Source organism: Macrotis lagotis, chromosome X, assembly GCF_037893015.1.
Source record: "Macrotis lagotis isolate mMagLag1 chromosome X, bilby.v1.9.chrom.fasta, whole genome shotgun sequence".
In the NCBI taxonomy this organism is placed as follows: domain Eukaryota; kingdom Metazoa; phylum Chordata; class Mammalia; order Peramelemorphia; family Peramelidae; genus Macrotis; species Macrotis lagotis.
Genome location: NC_133666.1, coordinates 472,449,916 through 472,468,295, shown reverse-complemented (window position 1 = coordinate 472,468,295; position 18,380 = coordinate 472,449,916). Strand labels below are relative to the sequence as shown.

The 18,380-nt window shown below is 33.9% G+C and overlaps 1 protein-coding gene across 9 annotated transcripts in view; it reads right to left on the bottom strand.

The window, feature by feature from the left end:
- The window catches only part of LDLRAD4 (low density lipoprotein receptor class A domain containing 4), a 582,973-nt gene that overhangs the window by 261,287 nt on the left and 303,306 nt on the right, over positions 1-18,380 (bottom strand). The window lies entirely within an intron of this gene.

Here is an 18,380-nt window from a genome sequence, read left to right as displayed (position 1 = left end):
GTAAAATACAATCTTTCACCTCAAAGGGAAAAAAAAAGAAAAGAAAAGCAGACCAAGCTGCAAACACTCTCCTTGTCATCAACCTACCCACACAAAAGTGTCAACCCCGTTGCCACTGACAACTTGCAACCTGATAAGGACATAAGTTTCTGGAGACAAGAAAGATTCATATCTTTATCATGTTCTAAATACCATCTTGGATCATTTTCACACAAGTCAATAATTGTTCTGCCCTGATTTCCCCCCCTTCCCCCCATTAATATATTTCAAGACTTCAACCAGAGCCATGTACAAAGCACTGAAAAGCAATTCAGTTCATTGCTGGTTATCTACGCTGTAAGTCTTCACCAAGACATGCTAAAATTAAATATTTGAAGCTACTAGAAAGGGTAAAACTCCTCAAAAGCATTTTGGAGCAGTATCACCTGTGTGTTATCATTATCTCTGTGTGAATAGAAACCTCTTATTGTACATTCTCTTACAGGAATTTGTAATTTTTTTGGTGCCATGGGCCCCTTGGGCAGTGTAAAGCCTATGGATCCCTCCTCAGAAAAGAATTATGCAGAAAACCAATCATGTTGAAATATCAAAATACTATTTTTTAAAGTTCACAGCACTCATAGGTTAACACTTATATAACTAACTTCTTTGGTATGATTTGTAGTCTATCCCTTCAAAACATAATTAAAATGTTTTTAAAGATTGAAAAATATATATGTATTTGCAAAAACATCCAAATTTATATTAGATTTACATGCATTTCTTTGGCCTCAGTTTCCTCTATACTTTTGACTCCTATTCCTAGCTCTTAAAATCCTGATCCTGAGTTAGCAGATTTTGAACATGATGAAGATATGCATCTTTCTTGTCTCCAGAAACTTATGTCCTTAGGTGTACACAGCAGCTAGGTGGCACAATGGTTAGAGCACTGTACTTAGAATCAGAATTAGCTGAGTTCAAACATATACTCAGAAATTTACTGGCTATGGGACCCTGGGTGATATTTTTAACTTCACAATGCCTCAGTTTCCTCATTTATACTGCAGGGCTAATATTACTATCCATCTCACAGGGCTGCTGTGATGATCAACTAAGACAGTATATGTAAAATGGTTTGCATCTGTTAAAGAGCACCACTGCAAAAAAAGGATTATATTAGGAACAAGCAAAAGGTTTCTGAAAACTGAGAGAAAATTAGAGGATCTATTATATAGAAAACCAAAAAAGACTAAAAACCCAACTTTGGCATTTGGAGATATAGAAGACCATTGGAGGTGACTTTGGATCTATACTACAAAGAAGAACTAGATAACTATCATAGGAAAACATCAGGGAGCCAATAGGTATAACTCTACAATGCATACCCAACTGTCTGGGATCAAAGAATCATTTTTCAATGTCCGATTTACAAGGCAGCAGAAAACCAAGATTATTACTTACTTTCTAAGTACCTCTGAGGAAATAGCATGTGATAAAGGAAATACTTGTTATACCATGTACATTTGTTTTCTAGGACACCATAGTAGTATACTATGTATCCCTCCAAGTATCCCTACCAACACTAAAGATGTGAAATTTCAAAACAGTGAATTTCAATTATGGAATTAAATAACAGTCCTCCCCGCTCTTCTCAGAAAAAAAAAATATACTATACTATTTCTAAGAGGGGAAAATACATTATAAAGTCCTGCTGCTCATGACACTGGAAACACATCTTCCCACCGCTTGCTTCATCCGCTACTCAGCTGGGATAGTCACTGGTCACACAGGGAAAGAGTAAAGTGGTACTTATGAAATACTTCTTAATTTCTGGGGCTCTTGAGGACCTTTCCTTTCTCCACTATATAAACAGATGAACAGTCACTCATAATTATGTATCATTGTGTTTGTATATACACCCAAATATATGCTTATATATGTGTATATATTTGTATTGTGTATATGTATATTACTCAGAGAGCGACTGCATTAAGTTCATTTAAAATTGGTTATTGGGTTGAGTATACAGAGTTGGTTAACACTTGTATAATTAAATAACTTCTTTACTACGGTTTGTACAGTCTATCCCTTCAAAAAAAGAATCATAATATTTTCAAAGGCATGATATCCAAATTTACATTATAACTGACATGTACCTCTTTGACCTTGGTTTCCTCAATTGTAAACCTCTAATTCTTATTCCTATGTCTTAATATCCTGATCATAAGTTGGAAGATAAAATTTTAGTTTTATTTCTCTCACCCATGAGCTTCTAGTGGTCTGCTGTCCAGGGTGCCAGTATTAGAACATACACCTTTATCATGCAATTCTTGGATAAAAACCATGAAGAAATTATGATTAGATAATTAGATCTAAGTGCCTGTTTTATAAATAGGTACCCTTATATTGGACAAGGGAAGAGTAGGAAAGTATCTAGAGTATATCAACCAAATAACCTTGAGGAAAAACAGTTTGCTTTAAAAATACCAAATTAACCAGCTGGCTTAATTAGCAGTGCCATCACTAGTCAAAGAACTAATTGGGTTAGTTCTATAGAGTCAGATAGAGTAGTGAGCAGTTCTCCCCAACACAGTGAGGGTCTGCTGAACTCTTACTCTTTCCCCAAAGATGAATCCTTACAGCTAACTGGAAATACCACTGAAGCTGAGTGAAGTCATTCCAAGTGACTTCTGGCTTATTTTCAACTGTAGGGTAACTCTTAAGGCCAAGCAGTACAAATTCCTTAGTAATCATTGGTTAAGAAATATCTATTCTTGCCAAGCTTTTCAAAGTACACAGTTCTAGTGAGTGATATAAACTACTAGATTTTTTCTTTGGGAAAATCAGAATTGTGCTCTCTCCCCACAGTCATCTAGCAAAAGGCCTTGGAAATAACAGAATGATAGGGGAAAACTTCAGCTTAATATAATGGCAAGGAAACAAGACCATTAAGTGAAAGACAGATAGCTCTGCTACCAGAATCAGTTAAACACAGTAGAAAATAGAAATTGTGCCTATTTTCCAACACAACATACCCCAAACCATTTTATTTTATCTTACTATTTAAGAAATGGACAATAATTGTGACATTCCATCATTGGTCATATCTTCACTACTCTAACTTACTTATTCTTTTAAGTTTTTGCAAGTCAATGGGGTTAAGTGGCTTGCCCAAGGCCACAAAGCTAGGTAATTATTAAGTGTCTGAGGTTGGATTTGAACTCGGGTACTCCTGACAGTGCTCTATCCACTGCACCACCTAGCTGCCCCTTTAACTTACTTTTAAAGCCTATATAATTTTGCTCCCAGGCAGGCTTATCTATTCACTTCCTCTCATTTTCATCATCCCATTGTTGTTCATGCAACCACTCTCCCTCATTGTTCTTCCCCTTCTCTTCCTATCCAAATTCTAACTTGACTTCACCAAATTAAGTTCAAGTCTTACCTGCTCCAAGAAGTCTTTTATTCCCAACTCACTTCAATATTCTCCCCAGAAATCCATAAAAATGGATGCTTACCTATACCACTCATTTTCTTACATTGCATATATCCTTTACTATTATCTACTATTATCCTTTACTTCTATCCATCTATCTACCTACATATAGATATATACATTATATATATATATATATATGTATGTATATATATATATTATATATATATATATATATATATATATATATATATATATTATCCAGGTAAGAACTATCTAATTCTGCCTTGTATATGTCCATGATGCCTCCTACTAAACAATGCATACAATATTGACTCAACTTCAGTTCAAGAAAGAGCTCAATAAGAAACATCTACATAAGGGGTGGGATAGGAGAATATGTAAAGAGTTGTCATCTGAACCTGATGGAATTCTTCTTCTTCCACAGAGAAATTTATAAAATGAGACTTATTTTCTACTGAAGCTAATTCAAAGCCAGGTTAGTCCAAAACCATCCATCCATACAAATATGCCTTCTGGTCCAAAAGCATATTAAGTCAGCCTCAGTGAACTAAAGAAAAACATGAGATGGTTTTTTTCCTAAACCACAGTGCACATCTGAAGCCAACAACACACAGAAAAAAATTGATTCTAGCTCATTTGGAAAGTTAAAGATTTCCTACCTTAGTCTGCACTAAGTAAAATCATATCACTTAGAGAGAGTTATTCTCTCTAGTGATAAAATCGACAAAACTAACTAATCAGTTCTCTCTCTTGTACCACAAGGAGCAGAGAATGCTTTCATTTGGTGTGAAAAGAGTAAGGGTGAATTATAGGTTCTTCTTCTTCTAAAGTGTGACACTTATGCGTAATAATTTCTATGATGTTTAAGACTTAAAAGTGGAACCAAGATGCCAGAGAGAATGCCTGAGCACTCCCAAATTCCCCTTCAGACAACTTTAAGATAAGTCTCAAAAAGAATTCTGAAACAGCAGAACCAACAAAAGGTTAGGATAAAACAATTTTTTCAACCCAAGAAAACTTAAGGGGTCAGCAGGAAAAGTCTGACTTACGGGACTTGTGGTCCAACCTGGAGTGCTGTATAGCACAGCTCACATCCCAGAAAGCCCCAGCAGCAGGCCCTGGAGGTAGCTACAGCAGCAGAAGGAAGGAACCCTAAGTTCACAGACAGTAAGGGGGTCAGCTCATTGATCATAAGGAGATCACAAGAAATCCTTTGCTAGTAGAAGATTCTCGTGCATTGCCCATGCATAGTTCTGGGTTTACAGGCTCAGGGTAAAGAGAAGCACAAGTATAGTTGAGACCCCAAAGGAGTAGGAATCCTGGTCACAGTTTCATGTTGGAGAACAGTGTTTGTGTTGGGTTATAAGCGAATAAAGGCTCCAGTCTTGTAACTGAAGGAGAACAGAGGGTTGAATCACATTTCCAGGGGAGAAGGAGGGATAGCAATTGTGGATGCAGGGGAGCAATGGTCCTGATTACAGTTTTGTGTTGGAAAAAAGTGTTTGTGGACAGACCAGAGTATAATCCAGGAGAGCAGTGACTGCACATCTCCTTAGATCATGCCACTTTGGAAGAACCAAAAACTTACAGATTCTGAGAGCTAATTCTGAAAACAGTAGGACAAAAACCTGAACATGGGACAGTGCTCCCTCCATCATGGGAGCAATGCTCAACTTTAATATGAGGTTAAAAGTCAAGAAACAGGTTAGGAAAAAGCAAACTGATCAAAGAGTTACTAAGGTAACAGGGAAGATCAAGACATTAACTTAGAAGAGGACAATGAAATAAAAAAAAAAAACAGCTACATGCAAAGCCTCAAAGAAAAAAATATAAATTAGACACAAGCCCAAAGAGAATTTCTTAAAGAGTTCAAAAAAGGAATTTAAAAACCAAAGAGAAATAGTGAAGTAAAAGTTAAGGGAGAGGATAAAAAAAATGATGCAAGAAAATAATGAAAAGAGAATCAACAGCTTGGTAAAAGAGGCACAAAAATACTGACAAAAATAACATCTTAAAAAACAGACCAGGTCGAATGGTAAAGTGGGGGAAATCCATTTAAGAGAAGAACTTTTTTATTTTTTATTTGTAGGGTTTTTTTGCAAGGCAAATAGGGTTAAGTGGCTTGACCAAGGCCACACAGCTAGGTAATTATTAAGTGTCTAAGGCCTGATTTGAACTCAGGTACTCCTGAATTCCAGGGCAGGTATTCTATTCACTGCTCCACCTAGCTGCCCTTAGAGAAGAACTCTTTAAAAAAGCAGAAGTGTTTAATGGAAAAAGAGACACAAAAATTCATTGAAGCAAAAAAAAAAAAAACTTCCAAAAGTAGAATTGGGTGGAACACTATTGTTCTATTAGAAACCAGGAAGGATGGGAATTCAGGGAGGCCTGGAAGGATTTGTATGAACTGATGCTGAGCGAGATGAGCAGAACCAGAAGAACATTATACACCCTAACAGCAACATGGGAGTGATGATCAACCTTAATGGACTTGCTCATACCAACAGGGCAGCAAGCAGGCACAATTTTGGGGTGTCTGTGACAGAGAATGCCTTCTGTATCCTGAGAAAGAATTGTGGAGTTTGAACAAAGACCAAGGACTATTACCTTTAATTAAAAAAAATGTCTTATTATATAATTCTGCTATATCTCATGTTTCTTCCTTAAGGATATAATTTCTCTCTCATCACATTCAACTTAGATCAACGTATACTATGGGAATGATGTAAAGATTAGCAAACTGCCTTCTGGGGGGGGTGGAGTGAGATTGGGGGGGATTGCCAAACTCAAAATAAATAAAACCTTTCCAAAATTTAAAAAAAGAACAGAGGGAGGAAGGTTGATGGATTACAGCTGCAATGATATAAACCAAATGATAAAATGACTGGAATGAATCTCAAAAGAAGTGAGGAAACTTTATGGTGGCAGAGGGAAGATTAGGATATGGCAGTGGGCATGAAGGATTATGCTGAATTCTCCCCTTGGCCCAATATGTTTTGAGTTCTAAGAGAAGAGAGGGTGACAACAGATTGTTCAGAAGAGAAAAGGGGTCTATTGGGTCTATCAACTCTGGGCCAAAAAAAATTTCGTCCTTTTAAGCAATTCAATATGAAATCTGAGAACCCAATTGAAACAGAACTTGATTTTTGGGCTTTACCTCTCAGCCCAGCCTTTTCAACATGTTGTATGAGGCTTAGGTCCAGAGACTGCAAGGTGATGCAGGTGATACATGATAGCATGCAAGACCTGAAATCAGGAAGACAAGTTCAAATCCTGCTTCATATATTTACTAGTTGTGTGACCCTGGGCAAGTCACTTACCCTCTGACTGTCTCAGTTTTCTCATTTATAAAATGGAGATAATAATTGTGTTCCAGGGTTGTTGTGATCATCAAATGAGATAATATTTGTAAAGCACTTAGCATAGTGTCAGGGATATAATAATTACTTAATAAATACTAGTTTTCCTTCTTAAAAAAAAAGTAGAATTGGGGAGATGGAAAAAGAGGCACAAAATTACAAGAAGAAACAATTCCTTGAAAATTAGAACTGAGCAAATAGAAACTAATGACTCAATGAGACACATTAAGAAACAACAAAACAAAATAAAAAAGATGAAAAATAGAAGAAATTGTGAACTCACTGCAAAAACTGATCTGAAAAACAGATTCAGGAGAGATAATTTAAGAAAGCCATGATTTAAAAAAGAGTCTATATACTACACTTCAAGAAGTTATCAAGGAAAATTGCCCTGATATCCTAGAACAAGAAGGTAAAATAGAAATTCCAAGACTCCAGCAATCACCTCCTGAAAGAGATCAAAATGAAAACTTCCAAGATTATAGCAAAATTCCAGAATTCCCAGGTCAAGAAGAAAGTATTTCATGCTACCAAAAAAAATCAAATATTATGGAACCACAATCAGGATAACACAAGATTTAGCAGATTCTATACTGAATTGACAAATGAAGTACTATGAATATTAAAAAGATATGCACAAAATGGTATAACATACAAATTCTTGAAGATTAAATTAAATGAGTTATAGGAGGAGATAGCAAAATTAAATTAGTAGGAAACCTTAACATTCCCTTCTCAGAACTAGATCAATCTAAGCAATACTAAATAACTAAGAAAGAAATCAAGGAGGAGAATAGAATTTTAGAAAAGTTAGATATGGTAACCTCTGGAGAAGACTGAATGAAAATAGAAAGGAATATATCTTTTTTTAGCTGCATTAGGCACCTTCACAAAAAATTATGTTTTTGAGCATAAGAAACTCAAACCAAATGTAAAAAAGCAAAAATATTAAATGCACCCTTTTTAGATCATAATGCATAAAAACACACTGAATGATCTAATCCTAAAAGATGAGAAGATTAAAGAACAAATCATAGATCAATTAATAATTTCAATAAAGAGAATGACACTAATGGGACAACATAATGAAAGTTATGGGATACAATTACAGTATTTAGAGGGAAATTTATGTCTCTAATTACTTATGTCATAAAATAGAGAAAGAACAAATCAATGAATTTGGCATGAACCTAAAAAGCACAAGAAAAAGAACAAATTAATGGACAGCTAGGTGGCACAGTGAATAGAGCACTGGCCCTGGAGTCAGGAGGACCTGAGTTCAAATCTAGCCTCAGGCACTTACTAATTACCTAGCTGTATGACCTTGGGCAAGTCACTTAACCCTATTGCCTTGCCAAAAAAAATTCCAAAAAATCTAAAAACTCACAATTAAACATCTAATTGGAAATCTTAAAAATAAAAAGAGACATTAATAAAATTGAAAGAGAACAATTAAATTAATAAATAAAAATAATGATTGATTTTTTTAAAAAAAATCTTATTTTCCCAATTACATGTAAAAGCAATTTTAATATTTTTTTCAAATTTTGAGCCCCAAATTCTCCTCCTTCATCTTCTTCCCCCATTGAAAAGGCAAGCAATTTGACATAGCTATTTATACTTGTATAATCATGTAAAACAAATTTCCACGGAAGTCATTCCGTGCAAGAAAACACAAACAAAAACAAGAAAAAACTAAGATCATAAGTCCAATAAAATTGTCTTGTATCACTGTTGATTATAGCTAAGTTGTTCATAATAGATCACCATACAATACTGTTGTTACAATGTTGTTTTGGTTCTGTTCATTTCACCTTGCATCAATTCATGTAAGTCTTTCCACTTTTTTTCTGAGAGCATCCTGCTTATCATTTCTTTAAAAAATAGTATCCTATCACAATCAATACAATATCTTATTCAACCATTCCCTAATTGATGGACATCCCTTCAAATTCCAATTCTTTGCCATCACTAAAAAAAGCCATTATAAATATTTTTTTAGATCTAGTAGTAGTATTTTTTTAGATCTACTAGTAGTAGTTGGTCAAGGGGTATGCATGGTTTTATTGCTCTTTAGGTATCATTCCAAATTGCTCTTCAGAGTGGTCAAATACAATTTCACCCCAGTAGATTCCTTCCAATATTTGTTATTTTCCTTTTCTGTCATATTGGTCAAACTAACAAATGTGGTATAGCAGCTCAGAGTTGTTTCAATGCATTGTATTTGCATTCAATTTGCAGTGAGGTGGAGCATTTTTAAAAATCTAGACAGCTTTGATTATTTTTTTCTGAAAATTTCTCCCTATTATCCTTTGGCCATTTAATAGTAATAATAATAATAATAATGTCCTTCAGTTTTGAAGAAGACCACCAACCAAGTTAACAGTGGTATGATTTGCACATTACATTTATTATAGTGAGGGGTATGTGTGCAAAGACATCCTTCTCACTTGCCTTTTCCAGAATCATTTCACCCCACAGCCTGATTTGACAGGAAAGAGGACTTCTGGTGATAGTCTGGATGCTGCAGGAGTCCTTGGCCTTTAAGTATGATTTCTCCACCCATATCAGCAATGGGAACTCCTTTGGCACTCCAGCAATGCTGGGCAAAACACCAGTATGTGACATCTGGCAACAAAATAGCAACACAGTACATGAGGTATCGTGACAATTCAGCAGCATCTATCTGCAACAACAAAGTTAATCCAAACCTGTCTCTTGACTGACTAATCATCAGTATGAACTTTCCTCTTAAACCTTCAACATACTCCCTGCCAAAACCCAAAGATTTTAGAATGATTGATCTCACTAAGATAATAAAGAAACTATAAGATCAGAGATCTAAACTGGGAAGGGGTTACAGTCATACCCGACATTCCTTGACTTCAGAACTTCTCAAAATTTTGACAATTTATCAATTGAGGAATGGCTCTTATTTCTATAAATTTGAATGAATTTTCTATATATTTGAGAAAGGAAATCTTTATTAGAGAAATTTATAGTAAAATTTTTTTACAGTAATGATTACCAACTATATATTTACCTCCATCCTATTCTCCTCCATTTATCTAACTCTCCTTTTACCTATCCATTCTCAAAAGTATTTTTCTTCTGACTTTTATGTCCCCCAAACTGCTCTCCCTTCTATCATCTTTCCCCATTCTCTCCTACATCACTCCATGGTAAAATAGATTTCTACACCCAACTAAGTGTGTATATTATTCCCTCTTTGAACCAACTCTGATGAAAATAAGGTTCATGTGCTCTCCTACTTACTTCCCTCATTTCCCCTTTCACCGTAAAATATCTTTCAGGTCCTTTTTTACGTCAGATAATTTATCCCATTATACCTCTTTCTTTCCTTTCCCCCCAGTACATTCTTCCTCATACCTTAATTTTATTTTTTTAAATAATCATACCATCACATCTAACTCACAACTCCTTCTAATTACCCTAATAATGAGAAAGTTTTAGAAATTATAATTATCATTTTCTCATGTAGGAATAAGAACAATTTAATCTTATCAAATCCCATATGATTTCTCTTTCCTGTTTGCCTTTTTATGGTTCTTTTGCATCTTATATTGAAAGCCATTTTTTCCCATTCAGCTCTGGTCCTTTCATCAGGAATGCTGGAAAGATTTATATTTCATTAAAAATCCACTTTCCTCCCTGAAGAATTATACTCAATTTTGCTGATTAGGTGATTCTTGGTTGTAATCTTGGCTCTTTTGCCCTCCAGAATATTATATTCCAAGCCCTCTGATCCTTTAAAGTAGAAGCTGCTAAAGTTTTTGTTATTCTGGTTGTGGTTTCATGATATTTTTTGGCTGTTTGCAAATATTTTCTCCTTAATCTGGGTGGTCTGGAATTTGGCTACAATACACCTGGGAGTTTTCATTTTAGGCTCTCTTTCAGGAGATGATCAGTGGATTCCTTTCATTTGTATTTCACCTTCTGGTTCTAAAATATCAGGGCAGTTTTCCTGGATAATTTCTTGATAGATGATGTCTATCATTTGATCATGACTTTTAGGTAGTCCAACAATTCTTAAATTACCTCTCCTGGATCTAGTTTTCAGGTCAGCTGTTTTTCCAATGAGATATATCACATTTTCTTCCATTTTTTAATTCTTTTTATTTTGTTTGATAATTTCTTGTAGTCTCATAAAGTCATTAATTTCTACTCATTCAATTCTAACTCTTAAGGATTTTCTTCAGTGAGCTTTTGAACCTCCTTTTCCATTTGACAAGTTCTAGTTTTTAAGTTCTTCTCTTCAGTGAATTTTTGTATATCTTTTCCATTTGATCAATTTTATTTTTCAAGGATATTTCTCTTCATTGATTTTTGTTCCTAATACCAAATTCCCTTTCTGACATAGTTATTGTACTGATACCTAAACCAGGAAGAGCAAAAACAGAAAAAGAAAACTACAGACAATTTTTCTAATGAATTGATGCAAAAGTTTTAAATAAAATACTAATAAGGAAATTACAGTAGTGTATCACATTATGACTGAGTGAGGTTTATATCAGGAATGTAAAATTGGTTCAATATTAGGAAAATTAGCAGTTTATTTGACCATATCAATAACAAAATCAATACAAATCATAAAGTCATATAAAGTTTTTGACAAATATCACACTAATTTCTATTTAAAAAAACAACAGAAAGCACAGGAATAAATGGAGCTTTCCTTAAAATATGAGTTAGTGTCAATTTAATATCATTAACTAGTATCATCTGCAATAGGGATAAGTTAGAAAACTTCTCACAATCAAGTGTGAAGAAAGGATGTCCATTCACCACTAATATTTAATATTGTTCTAAAAATCCTAGTTATGACACTGACAAGAAAAAGAATTAGAAGGATGAAAACAGATAATGAGAAAACAAAACTCATTTTTTTTTTGCAGACAGTATGATGGTATATTAAGAATCCTAAAGAATTAATTTTAAAAACTAGTTAAAAGAATTAACAATTTCAACACATTGCAGGATACAAAATAAACTTCCATAAATTATCAACATTTCTATACATTACCAACAAATTCCAAGAAGAAGAAGAGAAAGAAAGAGAAATTTTATTTAAAATAAAAGCAGATAATATGAAATACCTAGTAATCTATCTGCCAAGACAAACCTAGGAACTATATGAACATAATTACAAACTTTTCACACAAGTCAAGTTAGGTCTATACAACTAGAAAAATATTAATTACTCATGTGTAAGTCATTTCAATATAATTAAAATGACCATTCCATCTAAATTAATGTACTTATTTAAAAATTATTTTATAGAGCTAAAAAAGAAAATAACTAAATTCATCTGGAAGAACAAAAAGTCAAGAATATTAAGGGAAATTAATGCAAAAAAATGTGAAAGGAGTTCTAGCAATAGCAATTCTCAAAGTGTATTATAAAGTGGTAATCATCAAGCCAAGCTGATACTGGCTAAGAAATACAGTAGTAGATCAATGGAACATAGTAGTAAATGACTAAATAAGAATTTAGTGTTTAAAAATTCAAAGTCCTAGTTTGGGGGGCGGGACAAGAATCCACTGTTTGACAAAAAATTGCCAAAAAAACAGGAAAGCAGTTTGGCAGAAATGAAGTGCAGACTAATATTCACATCTACCAAGATAAGATCGAAATAGGGATATGCTTCAAATATAAAGTTTTATTATCATATGCAAATTAAGGGAACATGGTATATTTTAACTGTCAGCTTTATGAATAAGGGGAGAAATTAAGACCAAACATAATAGAAAACATTATTGGATATTAAATGGATAGTTTTGGTTACATGAAATTTTTAAAAAATTATACAAACAAAATCAATGCCAAGAAAATTAGAAAGAAAACTGGGGAAATTTTTTTACAGTAAATTTTTTTGATAAAGGTATTTCTCAAATATATGGAGAACTGAGTCAATTTTATGATGCAAATTATTCCCCAGTTGAAAAATTGGCAAAGAAAATGAACAGGAAGGTTTTTTGAAGAAAAAAAATCAAAACTATCCAGTCTAATGAAAAAATGCTTGAAATTGCTATTAATTAGTGAAATATAAATTAAAACAACTCTGAGGTACCACCTTCTACCTATCAGACTGTTATTATGATAGAAAAGGTAAAATGAAAGGTGTTGAAAGGGATGTGGATACATGGTTGAAGTGCTGAACTGATCCAATCATTCTAGAGAACAATTAAAACTATGACCAAAAGGCTATAAAACTATGCATATCCTTTGATCCAGATATACTTCTACTAGGTATATATCCCAAAGAGATCAAAGGAAAAGGAAAAGGCAAAAATATTTGTTGTGGCATATAATTGGAAATTGAGGGGACATCCACTAAGTGGGCTGGACAAGTTGGGATTTATGATTGCAATAGAATATTATTGTAAATAAAAATGATATGCATGATGCTTTCAGAAAACTCTGGAAAGACTTATGTGCATTGATGCAAAATGAAATGGTTAGAACCAGGAGAAAACTGTACACAGTAACAGCAATAATATATGACGTTGAACTATGAATGACAGCTATTCTCAGCAACACAATGTTCCAAAACTATTCCAAAGCACTTACGATGAAAAATCCTATCCACTTCCTTTTTCTTTTTACTTTTCCTTGGGTATTTTTACGGGGAGTTTATTATCTTTTGCATCATGACTAATATGAAAATATTTTTGCATGGCTGCATATGTATAATCTATAGCAAATTATTACCCTTCTCAAGAAAAGAGTAGTGGAGGGAGATGGTAAGGAAGGAGAGAATTTGAAACTCAAATTTTTATTTAAAATGAACTCTAAAATTGTTTTTGCAGCAATTGAGAAAAATAAAATAAAAGACAGTCGGAAGAAAGGGGAATATTGTTACTATAACTAATCCAATATGAAATGCATACTGTCCATCTGTTACCCCAAATGATTTTGTACATCGATTCAAAATGTCATGTTATTTTATTAAAGTAGACATATTTGCTACAAATGCATAAAGCTTATGACATAGACACAGCTTGTTAAATGAGTCTTACTTTGATCTGTAACCTTACCTTGTAGAGTTGATAGGGAGAGGGCAGAGAAGGGAGGGTATGAAACACAATATTCATCTCAAATTAAATCAATGCTAAAGTTTAAATTTTAGTTCTTGGTTATGCATATTTTCACAAAACTGAAATGACTGATCTACCTATTTATCAAAAAGCAGGCACAGTTGCAGGCAGGTTAAATCCTCAACTTAAGCAGGACTGACACTTTCAAAGGGGCTCATAGCTCAAAAAAGCAAATCACTTATGAGAAATTCAGAGATTAAGGTGACTCTCAAGTAACAGACTCTGCCCCTATGTATGTACTGCATGGTTACTATGGAAAATAATGAGAGCAGGGGGCAGCTAGGTAGTGCAGTGGATAGAGTACCAGCCCTGGAGTCAGGAGTACCTGAGTTCAAATCCGGCCTCAGACACTTAATAATTACCTAGCCGTGTGGCCTTGGGCAAGCTACGTAACCCCATTGCTTTGCAAAAACCCTAAAAAAAATTAATGAGAGCAGAAGCATCAGTACCAAGGGTTCTCCACTAGAAGGGCATTGAGAAGTGGCTAGATTATGGGGCCAGACCAGACTTAATCTTACATGAATCCAAAGAAAAGTAATGTCACAAACTCTAATTCTCAATACATACATATATACATATATATATATATATATATATATATATATATAGTACAATGTGTCACAAATTTGAATTCTCTCTATATAACAAAATATTGTGTTGCCTAAAGAACCTAACCTTTGACTTCTGTACACGTGAACATGTCTCCCACAGACCTTGATGGCACTCCTAGTTTTCTGTCTGGCTTCTTTTTTTTGAACAAAATTATTGCCTCTGATTCATTCAGTTTCAATCCCAGCAACTGACTTTAAGGTTTGGCATTGCAATTTTCAGTTCATAGGATCATAAATCTAGAGTAGAAAGAACATCAAATGATATCTAATCCAACCCCTTCATTTTTATAGATGAGGAAGCTGAGGATGGAAAAATTAAGTAACACTCTTAGTCAATAACCCCTCAGATTTCTCAAATTATTATTTTTCAACCTTCAACCCATAACCTGTCCAAGAATATCCAAGCTAAAGCCTCTTATTTGTTCCTCAAGGCATTGGTAAGAACCACAGAATTCACCAGACCAGAGTTTCTATTGGTTACTATCCCTGGGAGGAACAGAACATGGCGAAATTCAATGAATATGGGAAGACTGTTTGACGGGCTTCAAATGACAAGCAACTGATTAACTTAAATTATATTCCATTAAAACATATGCAATAAAAAATGTAGGAAGAATGCAATCTCCAGGTCAGTACATTTTTAGATATGTTTGTGTTATAAAATTCTTGTTATACTAAAAACAACCCTAAAACTTAGTCATACCAAAAATATACAGTTTCCAAAACAATAATGCAACTACGGAGGAGAGTTCCAAACTGGTACATCATAAATTGCTACTGATATGTGGTCTTCCTAAAAACCTCAAATCATGAGGCTGTGATGTCCTTCAGATGTATCTTACACAAACTACTAAAAGAAAGCAAGCCACAATCAATGTTTTCTCTTACAATCAGCAAGCATTCGTTAAAGTGCCAACTATTATGCTATTTGCTGGAGATACCAAGACAAAACTTGAAGTAATCCTTTCCTCATTATCCTTTATGTTCATACATAGGCAAATACAAAAAAAAATTAATTTCTGGGAATGTAAGGAGAATATTAGCAGCAGGAGTACTGAGGAGGAGGCACCTGGAGTGAAACTTAAAGGGAGTTAGGAATCCTAAGTGATGCAAGTGAAGGGAGCACATTCTAGACATGGGGCAAACACATGTATGAAGGCTTAGAGAAGGGCACTGAAGAGGAATGAATGTTCAGGCCTAGTCTGTCTGGTTGACATGTAGAATGCATAAAGGGAAGGAACCAGAAAAAATCTGGAAAGATAGGCTAAAGACACCTTGTGAAGAGTTAGAAATGCCAACCAACACAGTTTGTATATTTTCACTATGAGGAAATATAGTGACCTAGAACAGAAGGAGTTCTGGTTAGCATTGGAATAACAAGGTCTATACATGCTAAATTTTGTATAAAACTCCTCAAGATGAAACAATTTGGCTATCATATCTATAGTAGTAAGGAAAAAAATTCACTTGTCATTTAAAGACTGCAAGAGACTCATTTACTTGCTAAAATGAAATTTAAATTTTGCACTTTTGAAGATGGATTATGGATGTAGTCTAAGAATAGAGAAAAATGACTGATAGGGGAGGCTAGGTGGCATAGTGGATAAAGCACCAGCCTTGAAGTCAGGAGTACCTGGGTTCAAATCCGGTCTCAGACACTTAATAATTACCTAGCTGTGTGGCCTTGGGCAAGCCACTTAACCCCATTTACCTTGCAACAACCTAAAAAACAAAAAACAAAAATGACTGATGAAGGAAAAATAAAGAAAAGGAAAATACTAATAAAGAGATTGTAATTTGATAACAATGAGATTATAATTTTAATTAATTGTATATGAATCTAAAGTAAAATGGATTTGGAATATAATTTTAAATAACAGATGGCCAGTATGCTTTTCATGCTGGTTTGGTTATGAAAATGTTCTCCTCCCTCTTCACTAAGAAAGAGTTTAAGCAGGTACTCATCACATTGATTCTCTGAACATTTCAAAGCCTCCACAGTGAAATCCATAGCAACTGCAAAAGAAATTATTTTAAACATCCACATGGGGAGTGGTTGAAAAAGACAGTAAAGACAGTTATTCAGAAAGTAATGTGCAACTAGATGTGCAGTTACCATGGAGCTAAGAAGACCTGGAGTCACATTCTTGGACAAGAACTGGCTGTGTGACCCTGGATGAGTTATGGAATCACTTTCATAAACTCTTATAGTTTGCAGAGAAGATGCTGACTTTCATTTGTAGAGGGAGTGTTTTCAGCTGTGAATTTTTTATACCACTGAAATCACAGGACCAGATCTCTATATGTAACTGTGTATTAAAACATACCCATAAATAGATATATTTATTTTGTAGATGTTACAAATAGATGCAGCATTTAGCTCTAAATTGAATAAGGGATAGATATTAGGCTTGAATGGATTGAGATAGTATTTTCAATGATCCCAAGCCACATGCTATAACACAAATTCACCTCTACCACAAATACTTTCCCCATCAGAAGCAGGCATAATAGATGGACCTTCTATGATCCATTTTGGATAGGGCAAGTTCTTTCACCATATCTACTGTGAATTAATGTCCTCCAGGTTTTACTATACACCCTGTTCACTATGAACCCTGTCTTCAATAAACTGGTCATCACCATCTAGCTTCATGATGCAACTTAAGAGATCCTGGGCCTTGCCATTTTCCTGGCAGTTGAACTCTTCTCTGGGTTATCTCCCTCATTTAAGAGAGTTTGAGCTACTGCAGAGCAAGGGATTTGATTTATTTTTACTTTGTATCTTCAGCATGCTTGGCACATGGCAAACACTTCATAGTGATTTTGCCCTCAATATATTTCAAAAGCCTATCATAAAGAATAAAACAACCAGAAATGAAAATCTGATAGAACACTTAGAAAATATACACCCAACATCAAATAAATTTTTCAAATAATAGAGATGTGTCCCATTTTGGGAAAACTCAATATAAAAAATACAGATATATATAATAAATAAATTTGGGAGTTCACAGGACTACAGATCCAACAATAATGCTACTTGGCATGAATCATAAATATAATGCTTTAAATTGTGTGAAATTTTCTGAGTTTTTTAAGCCCCAAACAAATTTACAATGAACTAAATAGTAACTTTTTTGCCTCTTCTTTTTTACATTATAAACATAAATATAACATTTCAGTAGCAAAACCAAAGAATGTTCTACTCCAATGTCACTTCTCCACATAATGTCAAAAAGGAACTTTAAGTTAGGAAAAACTCCTAAGTACCACAAGAAATTATTTCAAAATTAAAATCATGTGAAAAAAACCTAGAAATACATACAAAATTCTTAGGATACATATTTCAAAAAGATTCTAACCCAAAGGCCAAGTCATTTGAAATTAGGAAACACAGAGAACAATATAAGCATTCTTCCAGAAATTCTTAAAGACTTTTCAGCCATGTTTCAAAAATGTCCTCTTTCTCCCTTCTCTTAATACAGAATCAAAGAACCTTAGGTCATGATCACTGTTTTTCATTTTCAAAAAATGCTTAATGGCCCAATAGGATAAGAAAGGGAAAAGGAATCAAAAGCCAAGAAAGCCTCATTCATTTTTTTTTACAAAATGAAAAATAACTATTCATTGGGCTTCTTTACAAATTTGATGATTTGTATAGTTTTCAAAATTATCTAGCATACTATTTTGTCCACTGAAATTTATGGAGTTTTAGGAACATTTATTACTTGTTTTGACTATTTACAGATTCTTTTCAAATAATGCTATTTATTATTTCTTCATGGCTGGAATGAAAAACAATAAATCTACAAATGATTTCTTTTGGATGAATAAGAAAATTAAAATGAAA